The sequence below is a fragment of the Podarcis liolepis genome (genome assembly GCF_965112155.1).
Source record: "Podarcis liolepis genome assembly, chromosome: 1".
Classification (NCBI taxonomy): domain Eukaryota; kingdom Metazoa; phylum Chordata; class Lepidosauria; order Squamata; family Lacertidae; genus Podarcis; species Podarcis liolepis.
Genome location: NC_139554.1, coordinates 108,965,032 through 108,988,051, shown reverse-complemented (window position 1 = coordinate 108,988,051; position 23,020 = coordinate 108,965,032). Strand labels below are relative to the sequence as shown.

Genomic DNA, 23,020 nt, shown 5'->3' with positions numbered 1-23,020 from the left:
TTAGCCCCGCCCACATTGGGCAACATTATGACCTCACAACATGGTGGGCACAAGCTATAACTAGGTAAGCAATATGCATTCTCAAGTAGAACCTTTTACATCCTCAAACTGGCCAATTTCCCACTATATTGCTTATAAATATGATGGTGCATTTTCAAAGGCTTCATTATCTCTACCTAGCAAGAACTGAGCACCAGTCAAATGAATGTGAGGGAAGGGGAACCAAAACATCATATCATATTTCTTGAAGACAGAATACTATTCTCGAAAACTTAAATCTGAGTTGTCTAGTCACTGGGGTCACACTAATTCAATTGCAGTTTGACTTTGTCTATGAATGGCTTTGGTCTCAACCTTGAATAAGCATGCGGTGGTATGTATACATGATCTGAATACATTTCCATACATAATACATTTTATTTTACAGCTCTCTGAAAACCTTTGCCCGAAAAGAAAGCTGTGTGGCTTGAATGATTGCTGCTTTCAACAAGTAGCTTTAGTTCAATAAAATGAAAATGCTTCCTTAACTTACTCAACACAGAATGTAATTCCCAAATCTTGCTTTCATTTTGTAAACTTGAAAATCATTACTGAGGATCACAGAATTGGGAGTTTGTGAAAATGAGGGGTCATCAGGTCACTTCTGTACAAAGGCAGAAAACACTGCACATTGACCACCTGAAGATTAACCCTCATAATCCAGAGCCAATGAGGTGTGACACAGGTAGCAAGACTCCGCAGGCAGCAGACTGCCTAAAAGACAACTGGGGTGTTATTGTTTTATTTTGAAGATAGGACCAATTGAGACGTTAACGGTCATGCCAGCACTGTGAATTATACTCAGAAATGAACTGGCAATAAGTGCAGTGTGATAAAAATGTGAGTCATGTGTTCAAAGGGGGTGAGGACTAGTTATGGTCAAGAGTCTTGGCAATGCCTGATCAGCTTCCTCCAGAAACAATGCCATCAAAACTGGGGAAACTTGTCTATCATTTGCTACAGAAGTAAGACAGCCAGGTGGGAGAGGTGGCAAGGCGAAACTGCAGAATAACTATAATGCCCCCCCCCAGTTCACCTTTTCCTTGCCGTTTGCAGGTATAATTAACAATGGATGTGATCAGCTTATAAGCAGAGGACCCTGGACTCAGCTGAGAAGAGTGTAAATGCAGGTAGAAATCCTTTCAATGTTGGCACTTCTGTCGTCATGAATATGCTATCAAATGAACAAAAATTGTACCATCGAAAGCTCTATGAAAGGCAGGGGATGGCATGACACCGATAAACTTATCCTTCTGGAATCCCAGAAACTTGCTGTAAGCAACACAATGAGGTTAGACCTGCTGCTCAGCTTCGCCTTGGCGTTAGTGCTTATTACCTTGTGCTTGAGGAAAATATGGCCACAGCATATGTAAGCTGTGTGGACTGATCAACACTGTGAACCTATAGTCTGGGCTGGTTCATATGTCACCCTAGACCAAACAATGGCTTCATATGAATGAGCAAGTAATGTACGTACACTCAGGTCCCACTTTCCAAACGCATGCTATGTGAAAATTCACTTATCCATCCACGAGGAATTAGTACCCAAATCTCACTGTACACACCACAGATTCAGATATGCAAGCAGCCAGAGTTTGTCCATTTCCTTACTTGTTTGTGCTTTGCTGGTTGGCAACAGCCATTTTCAGACAGAAACCGGGGAGGGAGGGAGGGAGGGAGGGAGGAGGGGGTCAGACAAATCAGGGAGCAGGAGAAATCAGACAGGTCAGTTTTCCCTTTGTCTCTCCTTTTCTGGTTGGCTGCAGAAACCATGGAGGGAGAAGGGAGGGAAATGAGACAAACCATGGATTAGAAACGTTCCCATAAGAATGAATGGAAATTATAGGCTCGTTATGCGAACCTTCGCCTAACGAATGATTTCCAGTGAATGCATTGTGTTTGGAAAGTGTGAACTGCATGCAGTCTCCCAGGGATGAGATCCCGTCTGCTTTGCTCCTCCTGGCCACTTTGCTGCTACACCACGCTGAGCTAAACCATGGTTTGGCCAAGCATGTTGTCCAAATCTGGCCTCGTGGTTTAGCTCCCTCCAGATAAACCACAAGCTCTTTCTGTATTCTTATCCTAAAGGGTTGCCTCACAACAGGCCTACAATAACAAACATAAATCCCTAGAGTAATGCATTTTGACCACAAGCAGTAATTTCTGTCCTTTAGAATAATTTTTGGATAATTCAGTATACTGTGAGACTGGAATACATCTAATCTTTTAAACATCCAGCTAAGCAATGGCTATTTGGCTCCTGAAACACTACACAACATATGGCAAATGATGAAAAAGGGAGAGGTGAGTCTTTTGTAACTGTATATCTTCATATTAGCGGTTTTATTTTGTTTGGATTTGAGATTACTGGTACTGTCAGTTTGGATTTCTTTATTGATTTATTATATCATTGTATGCTGTTCATTACTAGCTGCTGCAATTTTGCAGGGGGGAAAGTGTAATGTCCCTTTGCTAAATGCTGCATCTTTTCCTTCCAATATTTTGCAGAACAATTATAGCACATTATAAGCTGATAATGATGTTCCATATAGAACATGCATATGAGCGCTGGCATTTTAAAAATCCATTCCACATTTTAAAAGATAATAGCCCAAACGCCTACTCATCCCTGTAATTGTCCCTACCATCTATGGAAGTCAAAACCCAATGGGTTTAAATATGTGACTCTGAAATATTAAGTTTCAGGTCTTCTTATATTTACATAAGTTTATTAAGACTATATACTGTGAAGAAAACCAAACATCTAAGAACTACTATTTCTTTTCTTCTGACATAAACAATGGACTTACTGTAATAGTATGTGAATGGGTGTCTGTCTGTACCATCTATAACTAGTTTTTAGTCTTTTTCATAGACAGGAATGGGGGTGGCTTAACCACTTACATTTAACGTAAAATCACTGCTGGATGATCACTTCAAGGATCCATCTATTCCAGCATCTTGTTGCCAACCAAATGTCTTCAGTAAGTCTCTACATGGGACACAAAGGCAGTGGCCAATATCCCTCCTCTGTTGTCTGGGCCCAATATTCAGAAATGCTATTATATTATGATTCTATGTCTTAATTGCTTACTACATAAAATGTCTCAAAGCAGCTTACAATTAAAAAAAAAAAAACCAAAATGTGCACATACATGGATTTAAAACAAACATCAAAAGAAATAAAATGGCATTAGGAAAAGTGCCTATCCTACTGCCCCCCCCAACCTACTAAAAGATGAACGCCCAAAACAGGCAGGGTCACGCCATCATACCATATGATTCCAACTAAGAATCAAATGGCCAGGTAAAAAGGAATATGTGCTGGCCTGGCACCAAATAGTTGGTACCAATGACACAAGGCATTCATCCCTGGGGAAAGCTTTCTGCAGTGGGGAAGTACAACGCCTCTGCAAAGGCATAGTTCCTGGGGTTCCAATTCGCGACCCATGCAGCCTACCTAGGGAGACTAGAAGCACTGCCAAAAAAAGAAGGAGATAATAATAATAATAACAATTTATTATTTGTACCCCACCCATCTGGCTGGGTTTCCCCAGCCACTCTGGGCAGCTTCCATAGAAACCAAAAATACAGTAAAATATCACAGATTAAAAACTTCCCTGAACAGGGCTGCCTTAAGATGTCTTCTAAATGTCAGGTAGTTATTTATCGCTTTGACATCTGATGGGAGGGCATTCCACAGGGCGGGCGCCACTACCGAGAAGGCCCTCTGCCTGGTTCCCTGTAGCTTTGCTTCTCGCAATGAGGGAACCGCCAGAAGGCCCTCGGCGCTGGACCTCAGCGTCCGGGCAGCACGATGGGGGTGGAGACGCTCCTTCAGGTATAAACAAATACCTGAATATCAAGTAAAATATTTTAACAGCGCAACAATGCTGATTGACAGAAGAGGTTCTACAAAACAAAGTCTAATGAGTCATATAGTTTCAGAATTACTGATTGATAAATTACATTTATACCTTAACAAAAAAAAATGAGCTTTTATACCTAAGATCACATACGTTCAATGACTTTTAGCTTAATTCCCTAACACATGGGTAGGCAAACTAAGGCCCGGGGGCCGGATCTGGCCCAATCACCTTCTAAATCCGGCCCTTGGATGGTCCGGGAATCAGCATGTTTTTACATGAGTAGAATGTGTCCTTTTATTTAAAATGCATCTCTGGGTTATTTGTGGGGAATAGGAATTGGTTCTTCTTCTTTTTCCAAAATATAGTCCGGCCCCCCCCCATAAGGTCTGAGGGACAGTGGACCGGCCCCCTGCTGAAAATGTTTGCTGACCCCGCCCTAACATCTCCAAAAAGCGAGTAAAGACTTAAAATTTAATATGTAATGCGTAAGCAACTTATTACCAAGCCCATAATTGGAAAAAACATTAACTGCTATCTGACCAACCACGAAATTCAAACATAATCCAAGATAAAAAAATATTTTTTATTTTTTTTAAAAAAAGAAGATTTAGTTCTGACAAGTTAAGGCTGAACATTGCGAGCTAAAGGCCTAGAAAGTAGTGCAACCTTTTACAAACTGGATTTAAATCACCTTTCAAAACTTGCTACTTCAAAGCTTGGAGCGGGGAGAACACTGGTGGGAATGAGGGAGGAGGCCGAAGAGAGGAGGGGATTCAGAGGAAGGAAGACAAAGGAAGGCTAAAAGTCAAGCCAAGGGTAAAGGTATAAATTAGCAGTGCCTCTGGCAAGAATCAATTAGTGCTGGACAATTCAGCCTTTACAATATTCTTTCACTGTCTGCTTTCCTTCCTGGTTACAGATACATGATGTATCCCATTCAGCAAAAATCTCCCCTCTACATTTTTACGCCCAGCAGGGCTTTTAAGCAGTTATTGTAAGTGATGATCTCTGGTAAATATCACAGATAATACTTATATAGAGTAGGTATACAGAATTAACTTTCTGGCCAATCACATTCTTTGTGTGAACGGTTTCAGAGACCCAGCTCCTAGGAAGGAACCACTGCCTGAGTTTTTTTGCATCTGCAGCCACCTTGATCCAACAGGAAAAATTTGGAACAGTGTCTCTGGGCACATCTTTTGTCCTTGGAAATGCTACAGCAAGCTCTACCACAACTGCGTAAACCCTCATATCTTAAGGCTCCACCAGGAGAGGCAGCAGAGGGTACCTGCAATGGCACCAAAGCAGTCATTTCATATGATGGAAAGAGCCTAGAATACTACTATCCTGTCTGGCTACTAGATATATATGTGCCATTCATCTCATTCATTGACAATTGGTGTTCATTTTGTTTCATCAGGTAAAAGGGAAAGTTCCGCCCCCTCTCAGATGTCAGTAGCACAGGGTGACAACTCAGCCCATGAATCATTAGAGTGAGGCACCTACATATAAGCTGAATTAAGACCTCTTCAAAAACCATTTCACCCCTTGCTTCTAGACATGATGAAATCAGAAATGGGCCACTCCCCTTGAGAATGAGCCGAAGGGATTGTCTCAATTAGTGGATCCTAGGCTAGATCCAGACCAGTTAGCCACACTAAAGTCCCACTGGAATCAATACAACAAGGGAGTTATTACTAGGGAATATTGTGACTTCCAAGAGGAAGTGGCCTGATTTCTACCTCTTGTGCTAATGTGCACATCAGAAGCTATTCACTGGTTTTGAAATATCCCAAAGACTCCAATACAGTCTCTAATAATAAAAAGTATCAAAGTGCATTAAAACACATATTTTAAGACAAAATGCATCTAAAATGCATATTTATATTTAAATCTGATTTTTGTGGGTTTTTTTAATGTAGAATAATGCAGAAATGGAACAGACTAAATTTATGATTGAACCCATGAAGAAGTGGCATCGACTAGAAAATGGATTGATTTGCTCTTGCCTAGTCACACCTAGCTTTTAGATTACTTTCAAAGGGATCAAAGTACAGTTAACCTGGTCTGAATCCAAACCACCACCATGACTATTTGAACATGTGATCTTTCTCGATCCTGGATATTAAACCAGTTTATCCAGAGTCAAGAAATTATTATTTTTTTAAAAACCAGACGTTTGATACTTCTGTAAACCTTGGAAGTTTCTTTGGGTAAAGGTGAAAGAGAAAGGAGATTTGCCCATTTAACATTCTGTACGCTGCTCTTTTTCAAAATCTCTCTCTGTGTGCAGGGAATCAGAGAAACAACAACAGAAGAAAGCTTGCTTGAGGAAGAGGAAGAGACACAGGATAGGATGGCTCTGAAAAACTCTTAAGGAGAAACTCATGGTTTTAAAAGATTTTAAAAGGAAACCAAGGTCAGGTTATTAAAATGGCCATTATTATGCTGCAGCCATTTTAAAGGAGGGTCAGCAAAAACAAGGGCCACTTTATTTCTACTAGATTAAATTTAATCTAGCAAATTATATGAGCTGCATATGTATGATTACTACCAGAACATCATTATTTTGTGTTCTGCTCAGATTCACTCACGTTTTAGAGCCAAGAACTGCTGCATGAATTCCATACACATACCCCCATCTACTGAAATTGTAGGCATTTACACATACACAAAGTATTGCCTTACCAGTTTCTAGTAGGATCCTTATGATGCCATGTCTCAACTCTATAATTGGTTCAGAGCAAAGACAAAGACTGACAGCTGACAAACAGCAAACCAATTCATCTTTCAGAAAAGCTTTCTTGATCTCACAACAGATTACACCTGTCTCATTCAGTACAATCAGCCATCTGGCCCTTCCTTGGGATGTGTGCTTAAACTTCAAGGTCTGCTTATTATAAGTACCTTTTGAGAGGAGGGGCAGTGTTATCAACAGCAAATGCATTTATCCCTATCCTCAGGATGAAATCATCTTCTTGTTCAGATGATGTGCTTTTGGGCGGGTAGCAACCTTACAGGGAAGTATTGATTTTTAAATCAAGCATACATTAAAAGGGAGAGGAAAGTAGTATCACCGCACTTTTAACGCTCCTACATATTCTGGACCCTGTCCATTTTGTTTGTGATTAAATGGCTGAGGTGTACTTCAGTTTCACCCCACCGTAGCCAAATCCTTTTGTTTTAGTCTCGCAACCTTAAAGAGGAGAACTGTTAGTTTTGTGATAACATTAGGGATGCTGTTAAATTGTAATGTTCCCCTTGTTATAGAAAAAGAGCCATTACATTTAAGTGTGTGTTTACTGTAAGCATTTAACAAGCTCATATATATTTCATACCGAAATCTATAATGCTTGCTTTACACAAACATGTGAGTGGCCACACTGAGCCCCCCCCCCCAATTATTTCAGCTTTCTGAAACAGATTCTCTGAATGTTGTGCAATTAACTTTAATGGTGAAATAAATAGTGATATGTGTGTTTCAATAGTCCCTTGGCTGAATGTTCTTGGGAGAGTCAAAATTCATCAAACCCACACACCCATATCCTTCCATTGGTGGAATTAAACTGGTGCCCCTGCAAAAACTGTTGATCCAGTGGACATCTCCACTAATAACAGATGAAAGGAGGGGATTTTCCTCACCTCTGCCCCAACCCAACTGGGTGCAGCAAGTTGAGGGACCCTCCAAAATGGGCTGTAGGGTGACATGGGAGCTGCAAAGAGGCGGCAGAATTAGCAAGAAAACAAAACACTCAACGACCCATTTTCTCCCAACTAAATCCTGTTCACAGAAGCATCTGCTGGGTCAAAAGCCCTCTGTGAGCACAAGGGCACCACTTGGCTACCAAGCCCGTTTGATGAAAATGTCTTGTTCACTCAGTCTTGCATGGACACCAGTAGTGCAGTAGTGTAGCTATTTTCAGATTCTGAAGTTCTTCCTGCCAAATTGCTTTGTTTGATAAAAGTTGCTTATTTTAAAGTTATTGTGATGACTTTTTATATTGGATTAGGCTGTTGCTATTAATGCTTGGTGTTTTATTATGTTTTTATATGTGTTGGAAACAGCCCAGAGTGACTGGGGCAACCCAGCCAGGTGAGCGGGGTATAAATAAGTTGTTGTTGTTGTCATAGGAGGGTTTCTGGGCTGCTAGCTGCAGTGGCCATGGGAGGGTTTCAACTCAAGAGATAGAGAAGAAGAAGAAGAAGAAGAAGAAGAAGAAGAAGAAGAAGAAGAAGAAGAAGAGTAGTAGTAGTAGTAGTAGTAGTAGTAGTAGTTTGGATTTGATATCCTGCTTTATCACTACCTGAAGGAGTCTCAAAGCGGCTAACATTCTCCTTTCCCTTCCTCCCCCACAACAAACACTCTGTGAGGTGAGTGGGGCTGAGAGACTTCAGAGAAGTGTGACTAGCCCAAGGTCACCCAGCAGCTGCATGTGGAGGAGTGAAGACGCAAACCCGGTTCACCAAATTACGAGACTACCGCTCTTAACTACTACACCACACTGGCTCTCTGGAGTCCCCTGATAAATAACAAATAACAACAGTAACAAAACCAATACATTTAATAATTTACTGATATAAAACAATTTGCCTTATTTTTATTCTGTGTGTTTGCATTTTACATTTTAGAAATTCAATTCCTTTTTTTTCTAAAGTAGTCCCAAATAATTATTGAATCTTATATCACAAGAGGATTAAAATGGTGTGCGGGTTTCTTACTGAATTAAAAACTGTGTCTGCTACTGTGCACAATGCCAACAAATGTTCCAGAGAGAAGTTTAAGGACTTTCAAAGAAGTCAAACCATTTCATTGGTGAGAATTCTGTCATCTGTTTCAGAGGACCATAGCTTGACCCCTGGAGCCAGTTTCAGAAACATGGGGATCTACAGGTTGGTTGGTTGGTTGGTTGAGTGTGTGTGCGCGCGATAAAAACCTAAATGGGTCTGAATTAATTAAAAGTAAACTCCTCATGGAAGACCTAATTTGTTTCCCTAAAAGGGCACATTCTACTCATTTAAAAACATGCTGATTCCCGGACCGTCCATGGGCCGGATTGAGAAGGTGATTATTAGCCCCCAGGCTAATAAATAAATAAACAGAAACAATTTAGCACACCAGATAAGAAAAGGTTTATAAGAAAGTCAGGTCCACTTGGACTTCAAAATATAACAGGAAAATGTATCTAGTCAAAAACTAGCTTTCTTTGTCCCATGATGTTCTAAAGGGGCAAGTCATGTACATACTTTAGTCACCCAGTTTCTAAATGTCTGTGTCCAGGTCATTTGAAAGTTATCCAAGATGGCTCTCACCACTTGGATTTAAGGCCACCCTCAACTCAGAGCCACTTCCTTCAAGCCAGAGCTATTTTTCTAGCAGAACTCACCAATAATGCCTCCCTCATTCTCTTAGAATGGCAATGGTGCCCGCCTGAGAGGTGCCGGAACTGAGTTCCTGTGAGTTCCTTCTGCTTCAAGCTGTTGCTAGGTGTGGAGACAGAGAAGATGGAAGAAGAGAGCCAACCAAACCAGAGCTAACAAACTTGTCTCCTTTTTTGAATCTAAAACTTTCAGGATTGGATAAGTGTGTCCACCCATCCTTCCTTATGATGTAGAGAGCAACCATATTTTACAAGGCTGCAAAAGGCAGAACTTGTGAGAAGCCTAACATGAGAACTTATTCTTCTGTGATGATGCCCGCATTAGCAAGCCATTTGAAGCTTGATTTTTAAACGAACAATCTTATGTGCATAACCTCCCCACTTGAAATAGGCAGGAATTGGAAAGTTCCCTAACATTTCAGATAGCTTATTGACTAAACATTAACCAGTCCAGATGAAGGGGTGAGGAGAGAGCCAGATCTTGTTGCCTGGGTGATAGACAAAGAAATGCATATACTACTCAATACAACTAGCTTTGCTGGCTCCCAAAATGGAGTTTTCTTCTTTTAAAATGGAGGCCAGTACTGCCAAGCTAAGCAGTGCAAGTCAGGTTCATTGCATCCCCTTTGGTTAGGTTTTGATCTGCTGCAAATGGAAATCCTAAAGGCACATAATCCCAATCAAGACTGCATTTGTACCCATACAGAAATGACCCTAGAATTTGGCAACAAAATTAGCCCCTCTTTTGATCTCAAATTTAGAGGGAGAGGGTTGTGGGGGATGGATGTTTCTAAGCCTCACATCACAGATAACAGCTGGAAAAAATGGGGACAATGGCACTTGAGGGATAAAAATTCAAAGAGGATACTTTGAAAGAAGGCATGTGCTCATAATTTATCAGGATTCTCTACTCTGCCCATTCCACCTAAAAAATTATAGGCTCTGTCATCCATTGATCTCCATTATCCTGGTCTAAGCTTCATTGTGCTCCTAAACTTTTCAGTTCTTCCAATTTCTGAAGTTATCCATATATTGGAATTACAATGTATTATGCAACTTTGTATTCTTTGTACTTGCAGAGTTTGAGAGTCCTTGGTTCAGAATCTGAATATTTTTCTAGGCCCAGAATCCTTGATAATGACTTAGCCTAGAATAATCCCAATGAAACCAAAGCAGACTATTGCCTAAGCACCTGAACTGGAAAATGTAGTATAAATGGTATTAAGGTTTTAATGATGTGTTCATTTGAATTTTCAACCCTCCCTTGTAGATGCCTTGCTTTGGTTTGTTGGTAGAATGTTCAGGGTACAAATGTGGTCACTGAATAAGACCAAATTACCTGTCATTAGGGATGGGAGAGAAATCTGATTCAGTTCACATCTAAAGCCAAATTTCTCAAAATGGCACTTTCCGAAACAATATGAGAACCAAAACACAGCTATCCTTCAAAATTCGCAACTCTGAATTTTGTGATACAGTTCTCCAACCAAACCATGTTACAAAAATGCGTATATTAGGAGAAAATGTGCCTAAAATCAATATATTAGTGGAAATAACAAACAGAAATGCATTATATTAGGAGAAATTAGTTACAAAAATGAGTAATTAGTGAAAACTAAATACAAAAATGTGTCTATTAGAAGAAATTTGCACTAGGATGCTGAGTGGTTTTAATTAAGATTAAAAATAATGATAACAGCAAATTGGTGCAGAAAGAGGGAGAACTGAGTTTAAGATTGAAAAAATTAGAAACTGAGAAAACCAAAATACACAGATCCTTTCACCTCTACCTGTCATTATGTGAAACTATAGTTGCCATTCACACACTTCATGTTAATCTTCCAGAGGCTTCAGTGAAGCTCCAGTTGTACTCCAGTGAATGCAATTCATGAACTGTAGTAACGTCTTGACAGACATTCCTCTGTCCCTTAACCAAGAACAGTTTGACCCTAAGGAACAAAACTGATTCCTCTTACTGCAGAGCATGACATCTCACATAGAAACAACAGTGCTCCTTACTCTTGACATTTTGGCTGAGTACATACCATATATTTAACAATAATAGTAATAGTAATAACAATAATAATTTTATTATTTATACACTGTCCATCTGGCTGGGTTTCCCCAGCCACTCTGGGCAGATTAAAGCACATTTAAAGTCCACAGCTTCTTCCCAAGAATTTTAGGAACTGCAGTTTGTTAAGGGTGCTGAGAATTGTAGCTCTGTGAGGGGTAAACTATGGTTTTCAGGGTTATTTGAGGAAGCCACATGCTTTAAATGTATGCTGCATACGCAACCTTTGATCCAACAGTCCTAAACTGTAACATTATCAAAAATATTGATTGCAGATGAAGATCCTATCAATAGTTTTAAACATTTTACCTGGACTTTTGCTTGGGACCTATCGGAGATTTTTTATTGCCTCCATTTAAGTCCTACTTTTTATATTCTGCTGATGTTCTCTGTTGTTGTGAAATTTTATAGCATCCATTGTTTGTTTGTTGGTCTTTACATTGTTTTTATGTGACATATTTCTACCAGGACCATATAGTGAAGGGCAGACTATAAATAAGGTAAAAAAATAACTGATCAGCTGCAATAAGAGTATCTGGATTGGTCCATAATGCATGGAAATAAATATGAATCAGATGGTTTCTGATACAAATCTCTGGTTGTGAAGGTGCAAGGTATGGGCTACTCTGCAACAAAGCAAACTAACCATGTCTTCTGCCATAAAACTAGACCTTTGCAGTAAAAACCAACTTCTGAGGGACAAAATGCACACATTTAAGCTTGCATCGTGACTGGAGTTCAAAATGCAGACACAGTCCAACCAATGTTAAATACACTAATGTCAATGGAAGACGTAAGTACATCATCAAATATCTCCCTAATAGTCTTTAGTATTTTAAAGTGTTTAACTTTCCCAAGAACGTTCAATCTGATTTGTTTTCAGAATTTATTGTCTTTGTTTTTATGTAAAATGTTCTGTGTGCTACTAAATATTTTGAAGTAATACGATATTCAGCAGTGACAAAAAGAAAAAAGAAACCTAACTAGGAATTTTACAACCACATTTTACCCCTGGTATGCCTGTTTTATGCAGTGAGCAAATTAATCCTTTAGTCTTAATAAAAACACTTAAGAGATTATAAATGCTACTGAAACTATAAGGGAAGTGCCACATTTATGCCAAATGGAAGTTTTACATATGCTGTTGGATATATTGGGTTTGTTTTTATTATGATTTGGGTTCAAATACAACCTTGCTACAATGACACTTCCAAAAATGCTCTGATCCGTGCAGTAAACTGGCTGTGCATTTAAGCTGGATAGCCATCATACAACATGGATCAGTGCATTTTCGAAGTTTTGTTGCAGAAAGGAGCGCTCAAGAACCAAATCATAATAAGAAACAGCTTGTGTTGATGCACACATTATGATGCACATTATCAACTTCTACATCTAGCAGCTAGATCAGCCCCAAGTTCACATCTCTTAACTTCCATCCCCCAACATGTGATTGGCACTGTCAAATCTGCCCTGTCTATAATCTGGAAATGACCACCCGATGAGAAGCCCAATATGACATGCATCTGGGAGAAACAACCTGTAGGAACTCAAGACCACGCATGCCCCATCGACCAATACTTAAAATTTCGTGTGGATTGAAGCCACATTAAATTCAGGGCTCAAAATTTCATTCAGAAACATTTTTAAACTTGCCACATTTTCATTTTGACAGGCCTAAACATTATTATTATTATTATTTAAAAAATCAAATGGGACACTAAAATCCCCATGCATCTTTCAATGGGACAGAACGGCAACGTTCAAAACCAAGCAATGCATACAAAGACATACATGCACAGCCACCGAAAGGTTAGTCTAGATACAGGATGACTTTGGTAATCGCAAGTGAGCCCAACGCGCTTTCTGGAATGAGGAGCACACAAGGATACAAGCTTTAGATAATACCTGAATTGGGATATAGTTTCAGATAAGCTGCAGGGTCTTTTCAACACAGGAAACAAAACCTCTCCCTCCTCGTTTCGTGCCAGCAAAAGCTCACTGCAGTAGTCTGTGTATTCCCCCCCCCTTCCCCAGTCAACTGTTACAGCCTTCCACCAGCTCTCTGACCTTTGAACTCATTTCTTCTCTCTCTCTCCCCCCCCCAGCTCCCTCTGCAGTCAAAGCTACTGTGCTTGTCTAATTTGCATAAGGCTTGCGAAGGGCCTGTCAGCAGCTAAAAGGAGAATGCTGGCTGGGTAAGAAATTGTAGAACTGCAGTTCTGCTGGAATACCTGAATCACTGGAGGAAAGCGGAGGCAAGGGAGGAGGTATTATGTTTGCACTAAGCACTGCTGCGACTGGGGCATTTTAGAAAGCCACTGCTCTCACTTCAACTAATGGAAGGCAGAGCATTTTTATTCTGAAGAATACGGAAACTGAACGTTGTTGCCATCCTGCAGGATAACCCACTAAAATCAGGCTCCAGCGGCTCGTTTCCAAGGTGACCAATATAGTCAAATATCCTATTTAAATCTGGGGAGGGAAGTGGTTGTGAAAATCTCTGCCACTAAAGCTTTGCTGTCTGAAATGCAGCTAGCCTGATGTTGCTTATTATTATTATTATTATTATTATTATTATTATTATTATTATTATCATTTATTAAATAAGGGTGTCTGTCAATGTGTCTGTTGATATTTTCATTTCCAATACATTTGCATCATACATCCTCACGTTGCAACAGCTTTGTGCCCATGATACTAAAACCGCATAAATAACTAAGGGAAATAAGTGTTGCTCCGGTTTTCACACCAGTGAAACTGTTTTAACAGTCTGATACAAAATAACACTGCTAAGCTCTGTAAACATAAGTCTGTATTCAATATGGCGCCAAAAGAGTAAGAAGTGAAAGAGTTTCTCAGATTAATTCTCCAAAACGTTCAAGAAGGAAGTGAACATTTTTCTTTATTGGTTTAGAGAAGTGGCTCAGGCTTCTATTATTTCCTGCTTACTCCCATTTTGCTTCCTGCAGGATACCTCACCCCTGTTCAAAGTTACTGGTTTTGTATTGCTGAAATGCATATTAAAGATTAACAGTTCCATTTCTTTCAAGATTGGAAAGCATTTAGATATTGCATTGTTTTCCAAAAAAATGCTTGATGCATGCACCTCTACGATAATATCAAACTTTTATGTTTCATACAAAGCTAATTTCCTCAAAATCAAAATATTAAGAAGCAGCAACACTTAATTTTGCAACCTACAAATGGTCACTTAAAATGTGTGGTAGCATTCTTTGTAAAAATGAAACAGAAAAGATTACACATCCCTTACAATAAAATCAATAAAACAATAGGGGGGAATACAAAGCAGAGAATAGTCATGTATGTTGTTCTTAAAGCCTGGTGGGATATGTTAGCTGCAGGTTCCTTATATGTGTGCCTCTGCCTTTGCATCATCACCCCTAAAATATTTCACAAAAGCTAGTATTGGGGGAAAATTATATGCATCCTAATTAACATTCCAGTGTATGCCATTTATCATTTAAAAACATAAAAGAAAATTGCCATCATGAAACCACATGGTTCCTCTCAAAATAATGAGGTTGACAAGACATCAGCATAATAGATCGTTGCTATACTGAAATAACACAGCATTTCAGAATTGGCTACTGATCAGTGCTAGGGGTTGACTGTAATGAGTGAATGTTCCATTACTCCTGGATCTGTAATGTTTCCGGCTGCAGAGTTTTAATATAAAAAAAACCCCACATTAGCTACAGTTACTTTACATGGTTTATTTAACAAGGCATTCAACTCCTGGGCATCAAACAAGCCACACCTTACTGAATTCAAAAATGAACCAAATATATTAGCAACCCAAAATGGTATAAGGGAAACTACTGAATGGCATTCAAAAACATTGAAATCTCAGAATAATCTGAAGCAGACAAACAAAAAAACAAAAAACTGACCTGTTCAAATGGGTGGGTTTTTTTCCAGTCCATACACTTTTCCTGATAATTATGCACCAACATAGGCTGTCATTTTGTAAGTGTGTGATGTGTTATCTGCCTTCCTAGTTCCAGCGGAATCTTCTTAAAATTTCCCCAGCCCTGTCTTTTATTGCCTGTACCATATGCTTTATTGTTCAGCGACAAGAGCTACACTCTGCACAAAGACTCATTACCTACTGCTTGCTTAGCAGCTTCAGTGTCTCTCTGACGCTGCCTATGTGATCACATGGGAGTTTTGTCTGATAAAACCGGGCATACTACTGATTTCACTGTCTATGGATATTTTTATCAGCTTAAGGTCTACTATGAAGAAAGAACAACAAATGATAAAGCTGCTTTAAGTCATTAACGGAATACAAATTATGGAAATCCCTTCACAACCCCTTTCCATGCCCATTACAAATCCCTTCGCAACCTTCTTTACAAAACATGGATTCATTAGAGATTTGAAATTATGATTAATACTTGCTTTGTGAGGACTAATGACAGTATCACAGTAAACTATCTCTATGCAGGATTTAATGTCAAATTCATATTGATATTTGTGAAAAGGAAGCAGCAATATGATTGGCATCCTGCCAATAAACCTATTAATACTTTTAAGTTGCTAATATTGTATGAAAACTATGATTGAAATTCTCAGGATCCTTACTCAGAAGTAATCAGTGGGGCTTACTTCCAAGTAAACATAATTAGGAAGAAAGACATTAAAGAAAGCCTTGTTTTGCTCTGAAAGCTTACAGTTGCAGATTTCCACACACACCCCTCTTTTTTTTACTATTTTAATACTCTGAAACCAAGAAAAAAAAATCAACTAATTTAATACCCTTGGATTAAATTACCTATCCGACATAGTTTAACACAAGATGCAGATATAGATATTCAGAGTTTAAGACTGTAAATTCAGACTTAAAGATTTCTAAATGGCAGAAATCTTCCATTCCCTTCTGTTGATTCATTACCTTGGTATTTGATAAAATGGCATTTCTTTGGAGGACAATAACTGGCAAAACTTGCTCAAAAGAATCACAAATAATTGAGTACCTCTGGAAATGTGTCATCTCCAGGAAGAAAGGAAAGTTAATTTTACTTTAGAAAATTTGAGATCCCCACACATTGTTTTAATTAGAATAGCTATGTATCTGTCTTTTGCTGTGAAAACCAGTTCCGCCTAAATAATGAATTGTTTTCACTGCTTACCGCAAAATTGTATTTATTCATTTTATCCATTTATGATAAAATAGTCATTGCTAAAATTACATTTCAGCTTTGAACGTAGATAAATGACAAATGGCAATGTCATTTACTCATTAACATTCTTCAAATGGCAAAAAATACCTACTTGTTATCCTTTTCAATGGTTCACTCATTAGCATAAGTAATTGACAGCTTGTTGCTCATTAAGGGTATGACCAATCATTGCAAATGGAGTCAGTAAAAACAACGTTACTAACCTTGCTGGATTCAGGATTGGCTTCTAACAAAGACCACATGATAGAAGTCCCTTTCTAAAGTCCATAGCACCTCTCCATCTTAGTATGTGTGTATATATATGTGTGTGTGTGTGGATGAAAATGTTTTATAATGGGCTTTCTAATAATTATACAGTATGAAACATCTAACTGTAATCTGATGAAGGGAAAGATAATATTATCTAAGGTGTTCCATAGCTTTTCAGATGAGACAAGCAGGTTATTCTGTCACTGAATTGTCTCTAGATTTCAGTTCTAATTAGCATTTCTTTTATATCCATAACATCACAGGTAATAATCAATTTAAGTTCTACCATTTTGGTGAAAACACATCATAATGCACAGATTGAACAGATGGTTCATGGTGAGAATCTGTAGGGGCAAAGATGATAGCCTTATATGTTAATAAGGGAAAACGAAGATCAATTAGGCACCTTATTCATTAAGAGGTGGTTTCTTGTTTGTTTTTTTACTTAACAGAAAGGCTTTTTTTCCATTTATGATGCCATAGAATACCAAGGATAGAAATAAACAAAAAATGGTAGCCATTTTGCTGTAGCAATCTGAAACAGAAAAAAACCCCAAATGCTTAGCAAATGGTGGAAGATAAAATAAATGAGAATAAAAAGTTAATGTGCCATTACTACACACTGCAGGAAGAAATAAATGGTATGACTGATTGATTGATTGATTGATTGAATGATTGACAGACTGATAGATGGATAGACAGGAAGCTAGGGCATGTTAAAAATATATATTAAAATATGAAAGGTTAAGCAAGCTATAGTAATGAAGTCTGCTCCTATACAGACAAACAGTAACTTATATTAAACAATCAATTCTTGGCTTGCAAAATTTTAGCTTTTATTTCTGAAATCTAGTTTTTCTCCAGCTACATCCAAAACGTTAGGAAGTCAGATTCATGCAGAAAGTTTATACCAGTAGTTAAACTGGAGCTAGTCTCAGAAATTTAACTGGGAAAGGAGAAAGCACCTCCTTTTGTATATAATGAGATTTGGTAACTCACACACTTTCTAAGCATGCCAACAAAAGCATAAACAAACATGAACACCAGAGTAACCCATTCTACATTATGGACTTCCCAAAATGGTTTTGACAAAGCCCTATTCAGATGTTCCTCAATCATTTTCAGTTGCGCAAGGAAGGACGGAGGAGAGTGATGGTTTGCTTGCTGCCTCCTCAGCCTCCGTTGCGTTCCTGATTCAGAATCCTGGTTGTGCTGGGTTCCAAATCACACATGGGGCATCCACAAATAGAGCCAGCTCCTCACTACAGGCATTCGTCACCCAATGAACGCAGGGCATAAGAAGAGACCTGCTGGATCAGGCCCATCTAAGGCAGCATCCTGTTCTCAGTGGCCAACAGGATGCCCATGGGATGTCTGCAAGTGGGAACGCAACAGCATTCTCACCTACTTGTGATTCCCAGAAATCACGACACAGAGGCATACTACCCCCAACAGTGGATAGACAATGTAGCCATCATGGCTATTAGCATTTGATAGCCTCGTCCTCCATGGCTGGGCCAACAGAGGGTTGCCCTGTGCATAGTGTATCACCCTGGGATTGCTTTCCAATGAAATTCGGGCTGAAACTATTTAAATAAACAAGAAGGAAAATGCTTGAGCGGGAATACTTGAAAAGGACTTTAGTCTCTCACCAAAGGTTTCTGGGGGAACCTAGCAGTCATGTGATAGGTAGTCAGATAAATCATTGGTCTAAAAACAAGATGTTAAGAGTAAGAGTTGTTAGGAGTAAGAGCTGCTTCACAATGGAAGGGATGGCAGGTAGGCATTGTGGTTCCTTAAAGGTATGTTTTCAGCCAGGTACTATTTAACATCGATAAACGACCTGGAGTCAGGGATGAGCAGAAAGTAGCCAAGTTTGCATATAAAACTACCGTAAGTAATTCATAAGCAGCAATAGCTCCAGCAGCCTGGGATAATCTCCAAATGGATCTATCCAAACTGGGCAAATGGGAAACAAAATGAACGAACGCCCGTGTAAGTAAGTGTAAACGTATGCACATTGGTGCAAAGCACCAAACCCAATTTTGCATATGCACTGATAATATATGGCATGGCTGTGATCAGTGCTATTTTTCTAGAAAAAGAAGTACTGCAGCTCACCACGAACTTCTCCCTTGTTCTCTTAGAATGGCAATGGCGCCCATTTGAGAGGTGCTGAATCTGGGGGGGAAAAGTCCTAGCTTTGACTCTCAAGAAAGTCATTCTGGGATTGTGGTGGATAGCCCAATGACAACAACTCAGTGTGCAGCCACAGAATAAGGGAAAGCTATGGAACCTTTGGCCCTCCAGGTGTTACCAAACTCCAGTTCCCATCAGCTCCAGCAAACATGGCTCACTGACCAGAGATAATAGGAGCTGTAGTTTAGCAACATCTAAAGGGCTAAAGGTTCCAATCCCTGCTATAGAGTTTGAGGGGTTTATTTGTTCAGAAAAAAGACAAAGGGGCAAGTTAGAGGTTAGAGTTGTGAGTGGTGTAGATAAAGTGAGAAAAGAGAGGTTTTTTCCTCCCCCATAATATGGGGATTTGAGGTTGCTCAATGAAATGGATTGGTAGTAGATTCAGGACTGGCAAAAACAAAGGCGCGCTTCTTAAGAGTCAATAATTAATTTATGGCATTCATTGCTAGTAGATGTGGTGATGACCATTGGTCTAAAAGGGTAGGTGTATCAATGGCTATTAGTTACGACAGCTAAATGGAACATTCAGATGCAGGCTGCCTCTGAATATCAGCTGGTCGGGAGCAGGAGGACAAACAACAGGAGATATTTCTTGTCTTTATGCCCTACTTAGGCATAAAAGTATTCCTGGAGGTATCTGGCTGGCCAGTTCGTAACAGGATGCTGGGTTGAACGGATCACTTTGTGATCTAGAAGAGCTTCTCTTCTTAAGGTGGCCATGGACACAACAAACTTAAAGAGGGACCTCACACATGCCTTGCCATTTTATAGTAACAAGTCCCAAGAGTACTTTTCTCCCAGATATTTCCCCCCACCACCACCACTCTTGTATCTAGTTCTACAAAAGGGGAACCATCTTTCTAAAACAAAAGATTCATCAAATGGGAAGCGAAAGTGAGTTCTGACACTGGTTACATCATAAGCAATATATAATAAGCAAATCTCAGAATATTCATGTAACCCCTTTCTACTGGTAAATCACAGTCACAATGAATGTGAATATCACTTCTTTTTCAGGCACAAAATATTGCACAGGGAATGCTTGTGAAGTGCAATATTATTGCCATAAAAATACGACTTTGAGACCACACACAACAAATGCGAAACTAAAGACACATTTATTGTGACAAAAACTGGCAAGTCCCTTCCTACACATCTTTCTCAAACAGTGTCCCTTCCACTTACCATTTATTTAATTGGATGTGAAAAGCATAGGACCATGCGAAGGTACCTTATGCCAAATCAGACTATTGGTCCATCTAAATGTAAAGGACCCCTGACAGTTAAGTCCAGTCACGAACGACTCTGGGGTTGTGGCACTCATCTCGCTTTACTGGCCGAGGGAGCCAGTGTTTGTCCGCATAAAGTTTTTCCGGGTCATGTGGCCAGCATAACTGGCGAAACCAGAGCAGCGCATGGAAATGCCGTTTACTGTCCCGCCAGAGCGGTACCTATTTATTTACTTGCACTTTGACATGCTTTCCAACTGCTAGGTTGGCAAGAGCTGGGACCGAACAACGGGAGCTCACCCCATTGCTGGGATTCGAACCACCGACCTTGTGATCAGCAAGCCCTAGGCTCTGTGGTTTAACCCACAGCACCATCTGCATCCCATTGGTCCATCTAGCTCAGTGCTATTTACACTTACAGGCAGTGGTTTGCCAGGGTTTGGAAACCATACTTGTAAATGCCAGAGATTGAACCTGGAATCTTCCAGATGCAAAGCAGATGTTCCATCACTGCACTATAGCCCTTTGCCTAGTTGCACACATACGTGCGCGCACACGCACACTCTATATTGAAAATAGTGGTAAATGCTGCCTGTCAGGAGAGGCAGTTCTATGCACTGTTTTTATTGAGTCACAGCGGATTCATTGTTTTAGCTATGTCACTACTGCACAAAATAATTAGGGCATAATGCCCCCATCTGCTGCATACCATATTTCATCTTGGCACATCAGCCCTTTACGGAAGCGTTGCTACATTCTTCTATTGTACCAAAGCCGCTGCAAAGGGTAACAGTTAAGGGACTCGTTTGTGCATTGTCATGATGCGCAAGTGATAAGGAACCTCAACAGGACCTCAGGAGGAGCCAATTTCTTTGATAAGAAGGGAAATGGCAAAAGGTTCTAGAATGTATCAGTTTACAGGATTAAAACAAAGAAAGCAAGTCGTTTGTCAAATTCAGCAAGATGTCCACATATTTCTCTGCAGCACGGTGCTCCTGTTTGCTGGAGCTCTCTCTTTCCTCCTCCATGACACTATTTCTTAAATGTGTAATAAGGCCCTTCCTAAGGAAACGTAGCAAATTTCTATGGAAGAAACGAGCTCCCCACCAACTGTTATGCAAGCAGTGTTTTATGAACAAGGCAGAGTGCCAACCTGTCCTACTCTTTACAATTGGTTCAATGAGGACAACAATATACTACTTCCGCTTATTCAGCTGAGCAACTGGGCTTGGAGACAAAGCAACTCATTTGTTTTTCAACAGTTTTTTGCTACTCAGTCGCCTTCCCAATGGAGATGCCTAAATGTTTACTTCCCCCCAAATACATAAAGAGTTAGCGCTCCCTCCTAATTGTATATCCTGCATTTGAGATAGCTTCAGGATCCAGCAATTTCCCCCCTACCTGGACTTAACATACTGTTATGCTCTGCCATATAACCATGTGCATGGCACATTGTGGCCAAGCTGTCTTTGATGAAACTTTTAGATCCCAGTCAAAAGATAATCCTGCCTGCTGCAATTTACACACAGCTACTCAGGTAAGCCAAGTACTATTAGCTTTAACAAAACTAATACCCTGCTAGAAGAGTGCAGTTGAATTTGTACCTGAAAATCCTAGGTATCATTAAACTTTCTTTGTATTCTTTACCACAGATGCCATGCTAAAGAACACTAGAGTGCTGAAGTCTATCTATGCTTTTTGAAAACTTGTGCAGTGACAGAATTAAAATAGTATCATTGTTTATGACTTGACACTGATTTACCATTAAGGGAATTTCAGTATATTAAGCACTTTCAATTTATCTAATTTTTAAATTAAAAACATACCCCTGGATCTAGAGCTCCATGTGTGCCCATGTGTGTACAGATAGAGCTTCACCATGAATGGGTTTTCCAATCCATGTGAGAGATTGCTAGTTCAGAGTGACAATTCACAACACAAAAACCAAACGCAATAAATGTCTTTAAGGCTGCTATTTTCAGATCATTTATTCGGGAATTGCCCCATTGAAAGACTTAAGTGGTTTGAGGGTTGCAGTACAATTATTTATTATTATTTTACTCAGAGCACTTTTCTGTTTCTCGCTTTGACACAAAAAGGAAGGTTTCTTGAAGAAAGAAAATCAAAGTTCCTTTGCCTCTTATCTGGGAGGGTGAGGGAGGAAGCATACAGTGAGAAATGCCAAGGTAATAAAAATAAGATGTTACCAATTCCATTCACAGTTTCACTCAATAAAGCAAGTTAGGCCAACAACACATTCTCAGACTCCTGTACCCAGTAGGAGACTTAAGCAGTGCCATTATTCCTAGCACCAGGAGTTGTACTATATCCTTTGTCAACATTTCATCAACACATTCTCTCTTTTGGACACTTGCAGTGTGATAGGAAACGGGAAACTTATGTAAGATTTGTAAATGTCTACGGGTTCCTCCTACACATACACAACAAAACTGCTCTTTTATCAGCATCAGAGTTGACAACAGATGTACGCCTAGAGCAAATTTGGGGAGGTGGCGATATTTCCTGAGGTGAAACATCTGAGGAGTTTCAAGGGGAGGAAGAAAAAAAAGAGTTTCAGAACATGAACATTTCTTCAGTGGGTTCCTGCACATCTCAAATATTTGTTTGGGTTTCTGTTGAGAGATTATTACACAGACAAGGAATTGGTTTTAGAGCTATGTACTAAAGACAGCACCCATAATGAAAATGAAACAACAATTTACTTTTAATTATACTCTGAATTCCAAATATTTACTGAGTGGTTGTGGGGAGGGGGGTA

The 23,020-nt window shown here is 39.5% G+C and overlaps 1 protein-coding gene and 1 long non-coding RNA gene across 6 annotated transcripts in view; one reads left to right on the top strand and one right to left on the bottom strand.

Moving 5' to 3' along the window:
• CSRNP3 (cysteine and serine rich nuclear protein 3) overlaps positions 1-23,020 on the bottom strand; it is a 93,182-nt gene that overhangs the window by 34,033 nt on the left and 36,129 nt on the right. The gene's annotated exons all lie outside the window — the stretch shown is intronic.
• LOC310704276 lies at positions 4-13,891 on the top strand. 4 transcript variants are annotated; one of them, XR_014524695.1, is made up of 4 exons: positions 4-64; positions 1,096-1,169; positions 2,214-2,343; positions 6,202-7,393. It is a non-coding gene; the product is annotated as an uncharacterized lncRNA (long non-coding RNA). The 4 variants fall into 4 exon arrangements; XR_014524694.1 differs by lacking the exons at positions 4-64; positions 6,202-7,393 and adding exons at positions 77-373; positions 13,478-13,891; XR_014524696.1 differs by lacking the exon at positions 4-64 and adding an exon at positions 77-373.